Here is a 16,906-nt window from a genome sequence, read left to right on the forward strand (position 1 = left end):
ATATTAGATCCATACTTCAATGGATCTATACAAGTATATCATACATGAGTCACATGTTATAGATCCTAGCAGTGGTCGAAGGATGGCTATGGTCAAGGGACCTTCAACAACAGGAAAGAGAACTCTACGCAATGTCACATCAACCGAGAAAAGAGAAAAATTTGTTTGCCGAATATCCAAAAAGTTGCATTATAGACTATGCCAAAAAAAACAATGTGAAAAAATTAAAAGAATTTAATATAAAAAATTTACTTATTTAAATTTATATTAATTTTTCTTATATTTCAACCATTTTAATTCATAAATTTAAAACTAAAATAAGTTTATGTTAAATTTAACATAAAATATTTTTATTTTATTTTTTAAATATTATCATGTATTTATATATATAGTTATTTAGTTTTTATTTTTTTTCATAATAATATTTTATTAAATTATAAAATACCTCATTTAACTTAAAACAATTATACTTCAATTAAAATGAAATATTAATTATTAAAAATAATAAAAAAAATTAAAATATCGTTTTCATATGTATATTATTTTTAGAAAATTATAAAAAAAATATACATATTTTATATATCTAAATTTGATTTTTGCAAATAACATATTGAACTCACTTTATATAGGTGTACTATTAAATTTAAAATTTTTATAATAATATATATTATTAAAATTAAATTAATTAAATTCAAGTTTATTAGATATTTTAGTAAAATATAAAAATAAAATAAAAATTATAAATATTTATTTGTTTAAAAGAAATGTATATCATTTTTAAAATTAAATATACTTTATGTTCATATAAAAAAAATGAGGGGAAAATGAGGAGCACTAGGTTTTGTTTGTTTTGCAATGCAAATTGTGTCCCCACGACGTTCTGGTTCGTCTCTAAGTCTCATGGCGTCCAATGGCTTAGGGAGCGAATGCTCAATCTCGTGTTTTCTCTAGACATGGTCGGTTTTTGATTCCTTTGGAGGTATCCTACTGAAAGAATATTTTCTCATGTGCTTTATTTGACCCTGTAGCGATTGGTGGACTTGGCTCTGAGGATGTTTCCTCTGCCATGGGCCATTCCCTACATAAATTTTATGTGAAAATGGCAGACAAATGTCGAATATTTCTTTACAAAGACACCTTCTCTCAGCTATTGGGGTAGTGGAGGGAGTAGTTGGCAGGTTCTCTGATTGTTTTCTTGTATCCTATTTTATTATTTTTGTATGTATTCTCTATCCATTATGCTGATAAGGTCAGTGTGGTGAGGGTCTTGATGCTTAGGGATGTCACCTCCACACATTTTCCAAGCTTCATCTCTATTTTTTTTTCAAACAAATACAAAAGATAACCCCTTTCTAATATTCATGAAAAACCTTAATGGAAAGTCCACACTCCTATGGATTAAAGAAATAAACCTGGTGCAAAATTTAAAACACAGTATTCAAAATAGTTTAGGCATTCGTGCATCTTCTTAATGCCTGATGTTTTAGGGTAAAATTTACAGAACCCATTCCAAATGAATTAATATGGTATCTTGGAGGAATTATACTGTCATATTGAATTTAAGACTAAGAGGTGTAGCTTTGAGTTCCATCCATCCTAGAGTAAATATCTATTTTAAAGATGTAGTTAAGGGGAAGGCCTCCAACCCTCATGAACAGATCCAAAATATTCCAGGTCTCTATATCATGGAGAAAATGGAACATGTTCCAGTCATGCAAGTAAACATCCCTGAGGTAAACTCTCTCCTCATTTCTCTCCAATCAAATTCCCGTATTTGCAGGTTTAATGGCTTTTGGGCAAATTTGATGCATTGCATAATGGTTTTTTTCCACTTTGACATCAAACTATGACTAGTACTTGTGGTCAAAATGATTTTTCATTACTCAATTCAATATCGAGAAAGGCCTGGAGTTTGTCTTGAATGAAGGGTCATTGTTTTGGGGTAAAGGAGGGATTTTCATCACTTCATGGTTGTCAAAATTTGATGCTACAAATATGATGGTTACAATAATTCCATTTTGCTTGATACTCCAAAACCTCCCTCTACTTTTCTGGCACCTAGGAGTGCCTAAATAGCCTACCAAATCACCGTCTATCCAAGGCCATGTAGACTAATTAGATATCTAAATACTAATCTTTCTCCTCATTACCATGCTTGTTATAGGTTGGATATAATATGTAGAGGAATCAGAACAAGTGTGAGACTGTGACAAGCCAGAACACATTTCCTCCCCTCCATCCTCCACCCTTTAAGTTGTTATATATCCTTTGTTGCAATATTTTTGCAGTAACATCATGAGAATGTTCTATTCCTTGGGTGTATCTTTTCATATTTAGGGCCAATTTCTAGTTCTTATCATAGAATGTATTGGTTAATATCATCCCTATGTATGTTGTTTGGTTAATGAATTGTTAACTAATTCTTGTTTTAGATATAGTTGAGATATTCACTCAAATACTAAATTGGTTAACTATGATAATCAATCTATCTTAAACTTATTTTAATATATAAATAAATGATATTGTGTGATAATAAAATATATAAAAATAATAATTTTATATTTGCAGTAATAAACCTCTCACAAATCTCGCAAATTAATACTCAATGGAGTTATGGATCATAAATTCAGCATACTTAAATTAATTAAGAACAGAAAACAAATGAATAAATAAAAACAAAATCTTATGGAGAAATAAAAAAAAAAAAACCGAATATTTCAATAATAATATGATTCTTACAAATATGCTAATCCTTTTCCAAAACCCATATCTTTTATGGGGTGCATCAAAATTGCATGAAAACCATGTAAAAACTTGAGTAATTAACTTTCCAACATTAACTTGGTATAATTTTATGTAGTTATACTAACCAAAATCCATATAGAAAATACATAACCCAAAAAAAATGTTCTATCAATAGAAAAACATTAACCATAAATAGAATTCAAATAAAAACCATAAAACTTACATAATTATAGATAAATCCAAATTAAATAAAAACCCGAAAACTTCCCTATTTATGTAGGATGATTGTGGGATGGAATGTGATCATCCCCACTTATGCTTTATTAGTCCCTGTCATCTCGCAATGGCCAGGGACTATAGTAATCCATATGCAATGCTATAGCATTAATTCGAAGCGCTATGTTGTTAATTTAAGCGGATTATTGCAGGGTGACGAAAGTTTTCAAATGTCGCGGGGTTTACCATTGTCAGGATAACCAAAGTTTTGAAAAGTGACCGTGTTTTCCCTCTTATTTGGTCTCTTCCCGAATCGGAAGAGGCTGGACCATAGGTTTATTTAGCTTTACCCTGTTTATTATCTATGGCTCTAAGAATTTATATTAATGTTACAGGTATGTTAACATTAGTTTGCTCACATTAGTTTGCGTTTGTTTGCAGGTTGGCTATAGCAGGTTTGAGCATATTGGCAGGTGTTGTGCATGCAGGTGGTGTACGTGTCGATGCATGGTGGTGCAGGTGTTCTGCTGGCCTCCCTCCGATGGTCTTTCATGTCGGTCAGAGGAGAGCTCGAGTAAGCATCAATAGTAGTTCCACATTACCCTGTGGAACAAGCTCCAGATTATCCAATAGAACGAGCAGTAGCAGTATCTCCAGATTATCCAGTGCAACCAACAGTAGCAGTTTAACCAATAGTAGCAGTTTGTCCACACGATCCAACACTAGCAGCATCTTTCAATGTCTCCTGAATATGGCCCAGTTTTCCTAGAAACATGGTACGTTTCTCCATCCTTCGGGGCTTCCATTATCTCCCATGGAGAGATTATCTCTGTTTTGTCCTTCTCTGTAAGTTTATGTTCTTCTAATTCCTCCTCTCCAGCATCGTGATTTTCTGATTTTCCCTCTTTTGAGGGATTCTCTGATTGCAGATCTGTGTCTACTCTAACATGGTTTCCACTAATAAGCCTTTCACCTGTAAATGTTTTAGTATGTCAATTCTCCAATCAGCGAATCGTTGTTGCAGACTAGAAGTTTGAAAATTACTCATTAAAATATATGGTTGTTACAGACTAGAAGTTTGAAAATTACTCATTAAAATATAATACGGGAAAAAAGGAAAAAAAAAATCGAACTGGAAAAATTTACAATGGTGGCATGGTTCAGGGGTTTCACATAAATAGGCATGCATTACAGAAGGAAAATGCTTGTTAATGCATATAGAATTCACGGTTCAGGGGTTTCACATAAATAGGCATGCATTGCAGAAGGAAAATTCCTGTTAATGCATATAGAGTTCACAGAAAGCGTTTTCAAAGAAGGAAAAGCAAGATTGGAAAGGTAACTTTAATGCTTTAAAGTTTTGATATTGTATTTGGATCACTAAGAATCTAAAATCAGATGCCGATAGACAAATAAATGTTCTTCAAAAGAAAAACAAAGATAAATGAATTACAACAAGCAAAAGCAAGAAAAGGACTCACCTTCAGATTCTTCATAATCTTTTCTGATAAAAAAAAGTACATTTTCTGGCCCTGATGGAGTTGGGAGTTTCTTGGCATGGTTGTTTGCCACGACCAAGTCGTCTAGTATTGGTATCACTATGGCAGAAGGAAATGGCCGCTTCAGATTCTCTTGGATGCTGGTTGTTCTTAAAAACCTGTTGGAAGATATGCAACCCATCCCTCAATATCCACACCCGCTCTAACCTCGATTGTGGATAACTTCAACTATATTGATTTATCTGCGACAACAATCAGCAAACCTTTGGATCACAAGTCCATGGAGTGACCAAAGAAGAAATCAGAATGCAGGATCTAATTCAAAAATAAAAATCGATTTCTTCTACAAAGAGCCTGCTCTTTAGATATAAAGAGTTGATCAATTGTTATTTGTTACTGTTTGTACCTTCTGTGCAGTTCCATTATAAATTTCGAGCATGAAGCTTACTGACCTAGACCATAAATTCTGGTAGTCTGAAGCGAAGAAACGAAATAGTTCTGGCTTCTTTTCGAATTAATGATTCTAGTTTGTTTGCTAATACCTACTTTTTCATGGTGGTTTTTCAGCGTACAAATAGATACAGCCTGCTGGAAAATATGAAATATTTCGGCTCCCTCTACGTAGAATAAAGACGACCTCAAAGAATCAACATAATTATGAAGAAATCATCCTCCTTTCTCTGTGCAAGGAAATTCTGGAATAGCACACAACGATCAGATCTCTCAACTGAGCCATTGGCACCAGAGAAACCCCCAACTCAGCGCTCATAAATTTTAATATTTTTCCTGTGCAATTCAACCTCCTGGACTAGTGAATTTGGCCTTATTATGGGTCACTTTAATGCTTCAGATTTCGTGCTCTTATGGAGAATTTTATACCACTGCTCTTTATCTATTATTTTTTCTCCTTTAAAACACCTCATAACCATATGTTTGCGAAGGACAAACGCCATGGCGATATTGAGTAGCGTAAATGTCTGCTAACAAACGTTCTGAGATGCGATTGAACTAGGGGGAGCTGCGGTTAGTCTGAAGGCAATATGACATTAATAAAATTGTATAACCAACATTGAAAGTATCTCTTAGAATATAACCAGCAAAATATGTTTGGCTTTTAAATCGGACATAGTTATAAGCTTTAAAGATATTCAAAAAAACACTTTAATGTTTTTCGCCATATGTTCTCCACTGACTAATCATATCTATGTGTTGAACTATATTTTCTGCATTCACCACCTGGAAGCGTAGGATTGACTTCTGTGGCATAGCGAGTCATTCCCCTGTCTCCTCGGTGGTTCATGTCGAACACTAGTCCCTTGTTCCTTTTCTGCGCCACACTCGTCGATATAAAGAAAACTATGGTCGTCCTTCCCATTACACGTGTGCAACCCATTTTAACAGCTTAGGGCCTCGTGTTATGCAATTATTTTATTTTATTTTATTAAATTAGCAATGATATTTTTGTTCGAGGTGCCCTCTTCTCTACGTTGTATGCTCTACTCCGTAGGCCCTCTTATTTGTGCTCAGAAAGGTTGCAAGATGGAGCATGTCCATACCGTTCAGCTTGGTCACAGGTTCGAAATTTACTAGTCCTGATACCAATGACTTCCTTCACATTTTACACCGCACGATCTGGATGGGGGTGGTGTAGTCATTTTCCTTAGAAGGTTTCTGACATTTGATGCAACTTATCCTCTGGTTTTCCATCTTTTGGTGGACGCTTCTTCTGATATTTAAGCTTTTTGCACATCCAAAAGCCGTAATTTCAACTAGAAATTTGAAGGATTTTATTATACATTTTTCTTTTCATAAATTTTAACTGTTTCTGTAAATGCAGATGCGTATTCCAGTAATTTCACGGGAGATTTTTTCCTTACTTAATTTAACTTTGATTTAATTAACCGATAATTAACGTATAAAGTTTTTGTACCGCAGTTCATTTGAAATAAATAGTAACAAGTAGTTGCAATTCATTTTATTAAGTAGTTGGTTTGGTCTTTTAAGGTCAAGTATTTTCTGGTCTTACCCTCCCACAATTACTGTTGAATTGTTTAAGCGTAAATTAATTCAAAGGAGATTTTGGAAGTTTCAAATCGACAACAAAGAATGATTTTATATGAAATTCAAAAGCTATTGATTAAGCTTTATCCTATTCCATTCTTGCTTCATACTCATTAACACTCCCATTCTGGCTTCTTACTAGGACTTTAGACCTTCTTCCTCATCCGCTTCGACACTTTTAACACTTTTGATTTCTTCTTTCCACCTTCTTACCTCTAACATCCCCGTCTCATACAGATACAATAGACCTTATACCTATGAATTTCTTCCTTCTACCTCATCAAGCCCTTCTCTTTCTTACTCAACCATCCCGGCTACACCCACTACACCCTCTTTTACCTACTTTAGAGAACAAAGCACTTGCAAGAAAGAGAGCCCTCAATGAGGTTTCTGTTGGATATATATGCAAAGGCAACTAAACCTAAAGAAAGGAGGAAACCTAAACAATGCCTACCTGTCTCTTTAAGTAAGGCAGGCAAGCTTAAGAGTTATAAATACTATGTGCATATATATAAATACAGACAGCTTCAAAGGGGAACTTGTTGCGGAAGACATATAGAGAATTCATGATAGTAGTCAGTAAGGGCTAGCTCTAAGTGATAGTAGTCCGGTAGGTAAGAAAGCTTTAGCGACCAATCCACCGAGCTCAGTAGCTTCCTTGAGTTAGTAGTCATTTCAACAAAAATATTCTTGGAGCACCCATAGAAGGCCACTGATATCTGTAGGATATTTCTCAATCTTGACTTCAACTTTAATCAAAACTGTGCTAATTTGGAAGAAATACCTGATACACAACCTGTCACTAATTAAGAAAACCCTTAAACTAGTACTATTGTTATATCTATCTATGATATTTAATCAAAATATAATAAATGATTATGACGCTCCATGAAAAACTGAAAGAATTTAGGTTCTACTTCGTTATTGAATGACAGTATTTATTTTGAACTCTAGTATCAAAACTGTGCATTGAATGTTAACTGAGCCTACTCAATGCAGGTGCATTCTCAAGTGCATTCTTAGGCTGAACCTACTCAATGCAGGCACTTAACTCTGCTCAGGAAGCAACTGTGGCAAGGCCGCCTAGGTTTGGCATTGGATCTTAACTGAGCCTACTCAATGCAGGTGCATTTCAAAAAGCTATCAGCTAGAAGCAACTGTGGGACATGAAGTACCGGCATCTAAAGGTTGAACGTGAGGCTCAAGGTGAAAAGGCTAAAGGGTGATTCCATCTGTTGGACTTGGCTTAAGGCAAAGGCATCTGTATTCTTTCAGAAGGTTCAAGTTCAGAGGCAAAGGCTAGAGTTGAAAGGCAAGAGGGTAAAGGCATCTCGCTTCTAGTTCCTGCCTGGCTAAAGGTGAGAGGTTACAAGCTTCATCTTCTGCTGATAGATTACATGCTAGAATATGTGTTACTTGGTGATGAAGGCAGAAGTTGACAGGCTCCTTCATGGGTCAAGGCTTAGAAGCTCAGTTTTGCAGGGTGACCAATTCAGTTGGACAATATTAACATCTAGTTCGGTTCTCAATGCAGGGACTTGCTGCCTCGCAGCCTCCCTTGTTTCTATTAGTAACACTCTATAATGGCTTTATTGGTGGTTGTGATTAAACTCAAATCCTATAAAAGTCTTAATACTTTTATAATATTAAGAGAAGAAAAAATAAAATATTATTTAAATTATTTACTTTATGTTACATTTTAACGATTCAATATTAATTTTTTATTAATAGTTTTTATTTAAGTATTTTTAATAGCCCTTAATTAATATTAGACATAAATAATTAGGTTAATGGGTATGTTTATTTTGGAATAGTTTTTTTTTTATTTAATTTAATTATCAATAATTATTTGTTTCATGGTACGTATTTAACCTTCATGGAATAATATAAAATGATCATGGTAATACACAGAAATCAATGATTGAGATTTATTTCCAAAGTATTTATGCTCTTTCTAATATTGTGTAAGTTGATTAATTAAAAAAATTCCATATCAATAAAGTCTCATATGGAGTAAATTAGAGTTTTTTGGGCATGTGATATTGATAAGTTATATCATTGGCTCATGGAATTGTAACAATACCTATTTATAGTTTAATAATATTCATGGTAAAAAGGAGGAGAATCCTCATAATTAAGAATCTTCTTCAAAATATATATATATATATATATATGAGATAGTTTGTCTAAATGTATATATGTTTATCTCATATATTAATTCTTTGTAGAATAATAATAGAAAATAATAATAATAATAAAATACAATTTAGTTATTTTAATGATTTTTTTAAACATTAGCAACTTATCATGAAGTAAGTGTTTTGATGGTTATTATTTATTGATGTAACAAACACAACTTTGGCATATTATTTTATCAAAATATTGTATCTTATGGTGATAAATGAAAGATGTTGGCATATTCTAGTTGTCTCCTCTACATAAAGAAATGCAATTTCGAATATTAACTATCTTGCATCTCTAAATCAGTATTTACCTTTTAACATTTACCTACTACAATTATAAAATTATCGTACAAACTATTAGATAAAAAATAACATCTTATATATCATTCAACAATAAATCACCAAATAACAGCTCTCCAACTACATAAATAGTACAAATTATCAAATAATAATTAATAACAAAAAATATATAGCAACAATATTTACTTTATACTTTTGTGTCAGAAAATAATACTCTATTAAAAACAAATATTTCTTAATTTTCATAAAGAAAAATCAAAACCATATCAAATATACATAATCTGATGAAGCCCAGTTTGACACCTTTCACTTTCCACAGTTACAACTTGAAATGAGATGATAAAACAAAATATCATGACAAAAAATTGGGAAAAATGGTTTTCAAAGCCTTAATTCATTACTTTACAGAAAATGATACATTATTTATACACATGGAGCTTCTTAGAATTGAGATTCTCATAATAAATTACTAATTTGGCTAATTAGTTGAACTTTCTCTATCACGTCCTTCACAATATCTCCATAAATATCTCCACAAATATCTAAACTTATTTTGTGTGATTTCATCCCTAACGTTTCTCATTATTCTAATCTTTAGTCATATGTAGACCTTTAGAGTAAGTCTACTTTCACTAGATATAATTTCATATTTTATTATAAATTATTCGTCCATACTCTTTTTGGTAAATACTTAATCAACATTTCAATTAGACTGACTGGTTGTTAATACATGAGACTATTGAAAATACTTAACCAACATTTCATTTAGATTTAATGGTGGTTAATACATGAGGCTAACACAACTATGTGACGAAAAAGTATATTAAGTCTTCAAATTAGGACTAGGTGATAGTATATCTCATTTTCCTTAATCCATTTTTTTGCTAAAACATCATAATAGTCTGTATTCATTGTTGCTATTACAAATTTAACATTGAAAAACGTCACAAATGAAATGTGACCAATTGATAGGCAATGAATTCCCCAACCAAAACTGTTAAAATTCCATAAAGGAATCTATTTCACAATAATCAAATGTGCACTTACATATATACAGGAGTATTGTCTCAAGATAGGAAAACTATCTTTGACATACAATTTGTTGGTTGAGAGAATATCTCAACCACACACCAAACTAAGGAAACCACTCTTATAGAATAGGAACAGAGTCTTTACATAGAAAGTCACACTAGAGGCAAGTAGGAATTAATATTTCAACACACCCCCATAATGAGTACTTGTCTCGATAACAATCTGCAAATTCTAGTTGTGGTCAAACATAAAAGAATATGTTGATGTCCATATAAATGAGAAACCATCCACCGTAATGCGTAGGTACTAACTGTTGCAACCACTAGTCTTGTAGGATGTCCTTCACATACATTGTTCTTTCAACCATTATAACTGCATTTCCTGTACCTGTAAATCCCCCTCCAATATCATCATGGGTTTTATCGGATTACCCATAACCATGCTTTGGGTTTTATTAGATCACCCTCAACTATGCCACTAAGGGCTCTCAGCCACTAAGGCTAAACACAACCACCAATACTCAACTTAGCCATGAAGGCTCAAAACATCCACAAAGGTTCAACTCAACCACGAAGGCATTCTAGCCACTATGGGCCACAAAGTTGCCTCTAGGGCACTCCAGCCACTCTAGGCTACAAACCTACCACTAGGGCACTCCAAAGACCCGAGTCAATCGATGTGACTTGCCACTAGGGCACTCCAGCCACTCTGGGCTACAAACCTGCCACTAGGGCACTTCAAAGACCTGACTCAATCGGGCCGACAGTTTTTTTGGCTAACCCTAAACCATGCCAACATGAATCTCTGTCCCACTTCACTCTTACATGTGGTTTCTGGCTTACCACAACCCGACACAACAAATAAAAAGTGGTTTTTATATTACCATGAATTGTATGGGGATACACATGCCTTATAAGGCTTACATTTTACACTCCATCTCTTGGAGTTACCAGGTACATACCACTACAAACATTCTAGATTTGATTATTAATGTATGTGACATATACTATGAGTCTGCTTTATTTTAACAAACAATATGTTTGTCTTGTTTGTCCATCTAATGCTGCATCAACCAACCTCTTCTAAAATCATACTTAGTGCTTTCATCTTGAATCTAACTAACTTCAATTAGTAATTTTTAGAGTGATCAATTCTAACAATTTGCATTTACATGTTGAGTTGATCAGGCTCAACATGTTTCACTTACAAAACTCAAAATTTCATAACACTAGTGTGAAAAATTTGGTTTTACAATCTTCATCCTATAAAAGTTTTAATATTCAAAGAAGAAAAAATAAAATATTATTTAAATTATTTACTTCATGTTACATTTTAACGATTGAATAGTTAATTTTTTATTAATATTTTTTATTTAAGTATTTTTAATAGCTCTTGATTAATATTAGACATAAATAATTATGTTAATGGGTGTGTTTATTTTGGAATAGTTTTTTTTTTATTTAATTTAATTATTAATAATTATTTGTTCCATGGTAGGTATTTAACCTTCATGAAATATTATAAAATGATCATGGTAATACTTAGAAATCAACTATTGGGATTTATTTCCAAAGTATTTTATGCTCTTTTTAATATTGTGTAAGTTGATTAATTAAATTCCATATCAATAAAGTCTCATATGGGGTAAATTATGGTTTTTTTTGGCATGTGATATTGATAAGTTATATCATTGGCTCATGGAATTGTAACAAAACCTATTTATAATTTAATAATATTCATGGTAAAAAGGAGGAAAATCCTCATGATTAAGAATCTTCTTCCAAGTTTATATATATATATATATATATATGAGATAGTTTTTCTAAATGTATATATGTTTATCTCATGTATTAATTCTTTGTGGAATAATAATAGAAAATAATAATAATAATAATAATAATATACAATTTAGTTATTTTTATGACTTTTTTAAACATTAGCAACTTATCATAAAGTAAGTGTTTTGATGATTATTATTTATTGATGCAACAAACACAACTTTGGCATATTATTTTATCAAAATATTCTATCTTATGGTGATAAATGAAAGATGTTGGCATATTCTAGTTGTCTCCTCTACATAAAGAAAGGCAATTTCAAATATTAACTATCTTGCATCTCTAAATCAATATTTACATTTTAACATTTACCTAATACAATTATAAAATTATCATACAAATTATTAGATAAAAAATAACATCTTATATATCATTCAACGATAAATCACCAAATAACAATTCTCCAATCACATAAATTATACAAATTATCAAATAATAATTCATATCCATGAATATATAGCTACAATATTTACTTATATACTTTTGTGTCAGAAAATAATACTCTATTAAAAACACATATTTCTTAATTTTCATATAAAAAAAATTCAAAACCATATCAAATATACATAAATCTAATGAAGCCCAGTTTGACACCTTTCACTTTCCACTGTTACAACTTGAAATGTATAAATCTAATGAAGCCCAGTTTGACACCTTTCACTTTCCACTGTTACAACTTGAAATGAGATGATAAAACAAAATATCATAATTTTGAGACAAAAAATTGGGAAAAAGGGTTTTCAAAGCCTTAATTCATTACTTTACAAAAAATGATACATTATTTACACATATGGAGTTTTTTATTATAGAATTGAGATTCTCATAATAAATTACTAATTTGGCTAATTAGTTGAACTTTCTGTATAGCATTCTTCACAATATCTCCATAAATATCTCCACAAATATCTAAACTTATTTTGTATGATTTCATCCCTAGCTTCTCTTTATTTCAGTCTTTAGTCATATGTAGACCTTTAGAGTAAGTCTAATTTCACTATGAATAATTTCATATTTTATCATAAATTATTCGTACATACTCTTTTTGATAAATACTTCATCAACATTTCAATTGGATTGACTGGTTGTTAATACATGAGACTATTGATAAATACTTAATCAACATTTCATTTAGACTTAATGGTGGTTAATACATGAGGCTAACACAAGTATGTGACGAAAAAGTATATTAGGTCTTCAAATTAGGACTACGTGATAGTATATCTCATTTTCCTTAATCCATTTGTTTTCTAAAACATCATTACAGTGCGTATTCTTTATTGCTATTACAAATTTAACATTGAATGTGCAATTACATATATACATGAGTATTGTTTCAAGATAGGAAAACTATCTTGGACATATAATTTGTTGGTTGAGAGAATTTCTCAACCACACACCAAACTAGAGAAACCACTCTTATAGAATAGGAACATATTTTTTACATAGAAAGTCACACTAGAGACAAGTATGAATTGATATTCCAACACACCCTCATAATGATTACTTGTCTGGATAACAATCTGCAAAGTCTAGTTGTGGTCAAACATAAAAGAATATGTTGATGTCCATATAAAGAAGAAACCATCCACCGTAATGCATAGGTACTAACCGTTGCAACTGCGAGTCTTGTAGGATGTCCTTCACATACATTGTTCTTTCAACCATTATCACTGCATTACATGTACCTATAAGTCCCCCTCCAATATCATCATGGGCTTTATTGGATTACCCATAACCATGCTCTGGGTTTTATCGGATCACCCTCAACCATGCTCAGCCACAAACACTAAACACAGCCACCAAGGCTCAACTCGGTCATGAAGGCTCAACACATACGCAAAGGCTCAACTCAACCATGAAGGCATTCCAACCACTATGGGCCACAAAATTGCCACTAGGGCACTCCAAGCACTCTGTGCTACAAACCTGCCACTAGTGCACTCCAAAGACCTGAGTCAATCGGTCTGACTTGCCACTAGGGCACTCCACCCACTCTGGGCTACAAACCTGCCACTAGGGCACTCCAAAGACCCGATTCAATCGGGTCGATGGTTTTCTGGGCTAACCCTAAACCATGGAAACATGAATCTCTATCCCACTTCACTCTTACATGTGGTTTCTGGCTTACCACAACTCGACACTACAAATACAAAGTGGTTTTTATATTACCACGCACTATATGGAGATACACATGCCTTACAAGGCTTACATTTCACACTCCATCTCTTGGAGTTACCAGGTACATACCACTACAAACACTCTAGACTTGCTTACTAATGAATGTGACATACACTGTGAGTCTACTTTATTTCAACACACAATATTTTGCCTGATTTGTCCATCTAATGTTGCGTCAACCAACCTCTTCTAAAATCATACTTAGTGCTTTCATCTTGAATCTAACTAACTTCAATTAGCAATTTTTAGAGTGATCAATTCTAACCAATTGCATTTATATGTTAAGTTGATCAGGCTCAACATGTTTCACTTACAAAACTCAAAATTTTAGAACACTAGTATGCACTTTGTAGCATTGTAAAAAAGTTGGTTTCACGATCTTCATCCTCTTCACAATCTGCCACCTTAATCTCTATTTGCTTACTCCTCTTTCCAAATTTTATTTTACAGCAATTCCTCCTTCGACTCTTCAACCACTGGAAGAAAAATGCAATGGCAGCAGCAAGCCAGATACAAAGTCTTCAATCTTTTCAATAAGCATCCCTGCAAACGGGCCATCTTTGGGAATAGTCAAGCCAAACACAAAAGCTCTGAAGATTGTGTGAATCCCAATTGCATCTGTTGCAAAGTCAGATGCTAGGACTCCCGCCAGAGTGATGCAAATGTAAGTATCGCTCACAGGTTCGTTGTTAGGTGACCGGTGACAAATCCTAAAAAAGATACAGTAATGGCCAGAAGAACCCAAGAAACCACTACAGTCGTCGCAGCCATGACCATCTGACCCACATCGGTGGTAAGAAGCTTGAGCTCTGCAAGTATCCTTGCAAGCACCGGGAATGTAGTAATAGATGAGGATACACCCATGGAAATGAGGAAGGGTCCATAGGCCACACCCTTAAAAACCATTTCCCTGAGCACATAAGCAACCCCGACCCTAACGACAAACAGTAAGGTAATTCAATTGCTAAACCCTTCCTTCCAGTTCTCTTAATCGCTTGGAAATCTAGTTCCAGCCCAACTAAAAACAGAAAGAATAGAAGACCAATATTTGCAACAGTTTCATGTACAAGGGTGGTCCTCTTTGGGAAAATTGTGTTAAAGTAAGCTTCACTGCGCCCCAACACCGAAGGACCAAGAAGAATCCCACCAATGATTTCTGCAATGACGCCAGGTTGCCTTAATGGCCTGAGCAGAAAAACCAACGTCCTGGTGATGAGAAGCACAATATAGATCTGCACTATGAACAGCGAGAACGCAAAATCGATTATCGCCGAGCAGAAGCACCCACGAAGGCAGGCTAGTTCAAATTCGAGCTTCGATTTGTAGAGGGAATCTGCCACAATGTCCATCCACCTTCATCATGAACATGTCCGCGTAGAATTTCATGAGCTCTGCGGGGTTGGTTTCCACGATGCCGGGAGGGGGGCTCACATCGAACCCCGCAATCAACAGCCAAGGGAATCGATTCCTTGCACCTGTCGATCGCTCTTCCAAGGAGGTAACGAAGCGCAAGTACATTTCCACAGTGTTATTTCAGCCACAACAATTTAATCTTCGGATGTCACTTGCAGAAACTTCTAAATAAACAACAAAACAACTTAAATCCTGTGCAAACTCCAATTTTAGGACATCTGATGGAAAGCCGCAAGTTTTAGTGTTGGCTGAACTGATTTTTGACTGGTTCACCCAAATCTGCAACTTCCTCCTGCAGAAACCTTTCCTGTACTGATGGAGATTTAGTATTTGAGAGCCTGAATTGTTTACTTTCCACAGCATCCAATTAAATATACTTTATGTTCATATAAAAAAAATGAGGGGAAAATGAGGAGCGCTAGGTTTTGTTTGTTTTGCAATGCAAATTGTGTCCCCACCACGCTCTGGTTCGTCTCTAAGCCTCATGGCGTCCAATGGCTTAGGGAACGAATGCTCAATCTCGTGTTTTCTCTAGACATGGTCGGATTTTGATTCCTTTGGAGGTGTCCTACTGAAAGAATATTTTCTCATGTGCTTTATTTGACCCTGTAGCGATTGGTGGACTTGGCTCTGAGGATGTTTCCTCTGCCATGGGCCATTCCCTACATAAATTTTATGTGAAAATGGCAGACAAATGTCGAATATTTCTTTACAAAGACACCTTCTCTCAGCTATTGGGGTAGTGGAGGGAGTAGTTGGCAGGTTCTCTGATTGTTTTCTTGTCTCCTATTTTATTATTTTTGTATGTATTCTCTATCCATTATGCTGATAAGGTCGGTGTGGTGAGGGTCTTGATGCTTAGGGATGTCACCTCCACACATTTTCCAAGCTTCATCTCTATTGTTTTTCAAACAAATACAAAAGATAACCCCTTTCTAATATTCATGAAAAACCTTAATGGAAAGTCCACACTCCTATGGATTAAGGAAATAAACCTGGTGCAAAATTTAAAACAGAGTATTCAAAATAGTTTAGGCATTTGTGCATCTTCTTAATGCCTGATGTTTTAGGGTAAAATTTACAGAACCCATTCCAAATGAATTAATATGGTATCTTGGAGGAATTCTACTGTCATATTGAATCTAAGACTAAGAGGTGTAGCTTTGAGTTCCATCCATCCTACAATAAATATCTATTTTAAAGATGTAGTTAAGGGGAAGACCTCCAACCCTCATGAACAAATCCAAAATATTCCAAGTCTCTATATTGTGGAGAAAATGGAACATGTTCCAGTCATGCAAGTAAACATCCCCGAGGTAAACTCTCTCCACATTTCTCTCCAATCAAATTCCCGTATTTGCAGGTTTAATGGCTTTTGGGCAAATTTGATGCATTGCATAATGGTTTTTTTCCACTTTGACATCAAACTATGACTAGTACT

At 33.8% G+C, this 16,906-nt stretch overlaps 1 pseudogene; it reads right to left on the reverse strand.

Annotated features, from left to right (window-relative positions):
* Positions 1 to 14,521: 14,521 nt before the first annotated feature.
* Positions 14,522 to 15,401, reverse strand: LOC149173087 (cation/H(+) antiporter 19 pseudogene; annotated as a pseudogene).
* Between the last annotated feature and the right edge of the window lie 1,505 nt (positions 15,402 to 16,906).

Source organism: Pinus tabuliformis, chromosome 4_2 (assembly GCF_031772625.1).
Source record: "Pinus tabuliformis cultivar Carrire ecotype Pingquan chromosome 4_2, CPIR1, whole genome shotgun sequence".
In the NCBI taxonomy this organism is placed as follows: Eukaryota; Viridiplantae; Streptophyta; class Pinopsida; order Pinales; family Pinaceae; genus Pinus; species Pinus tabuliformis.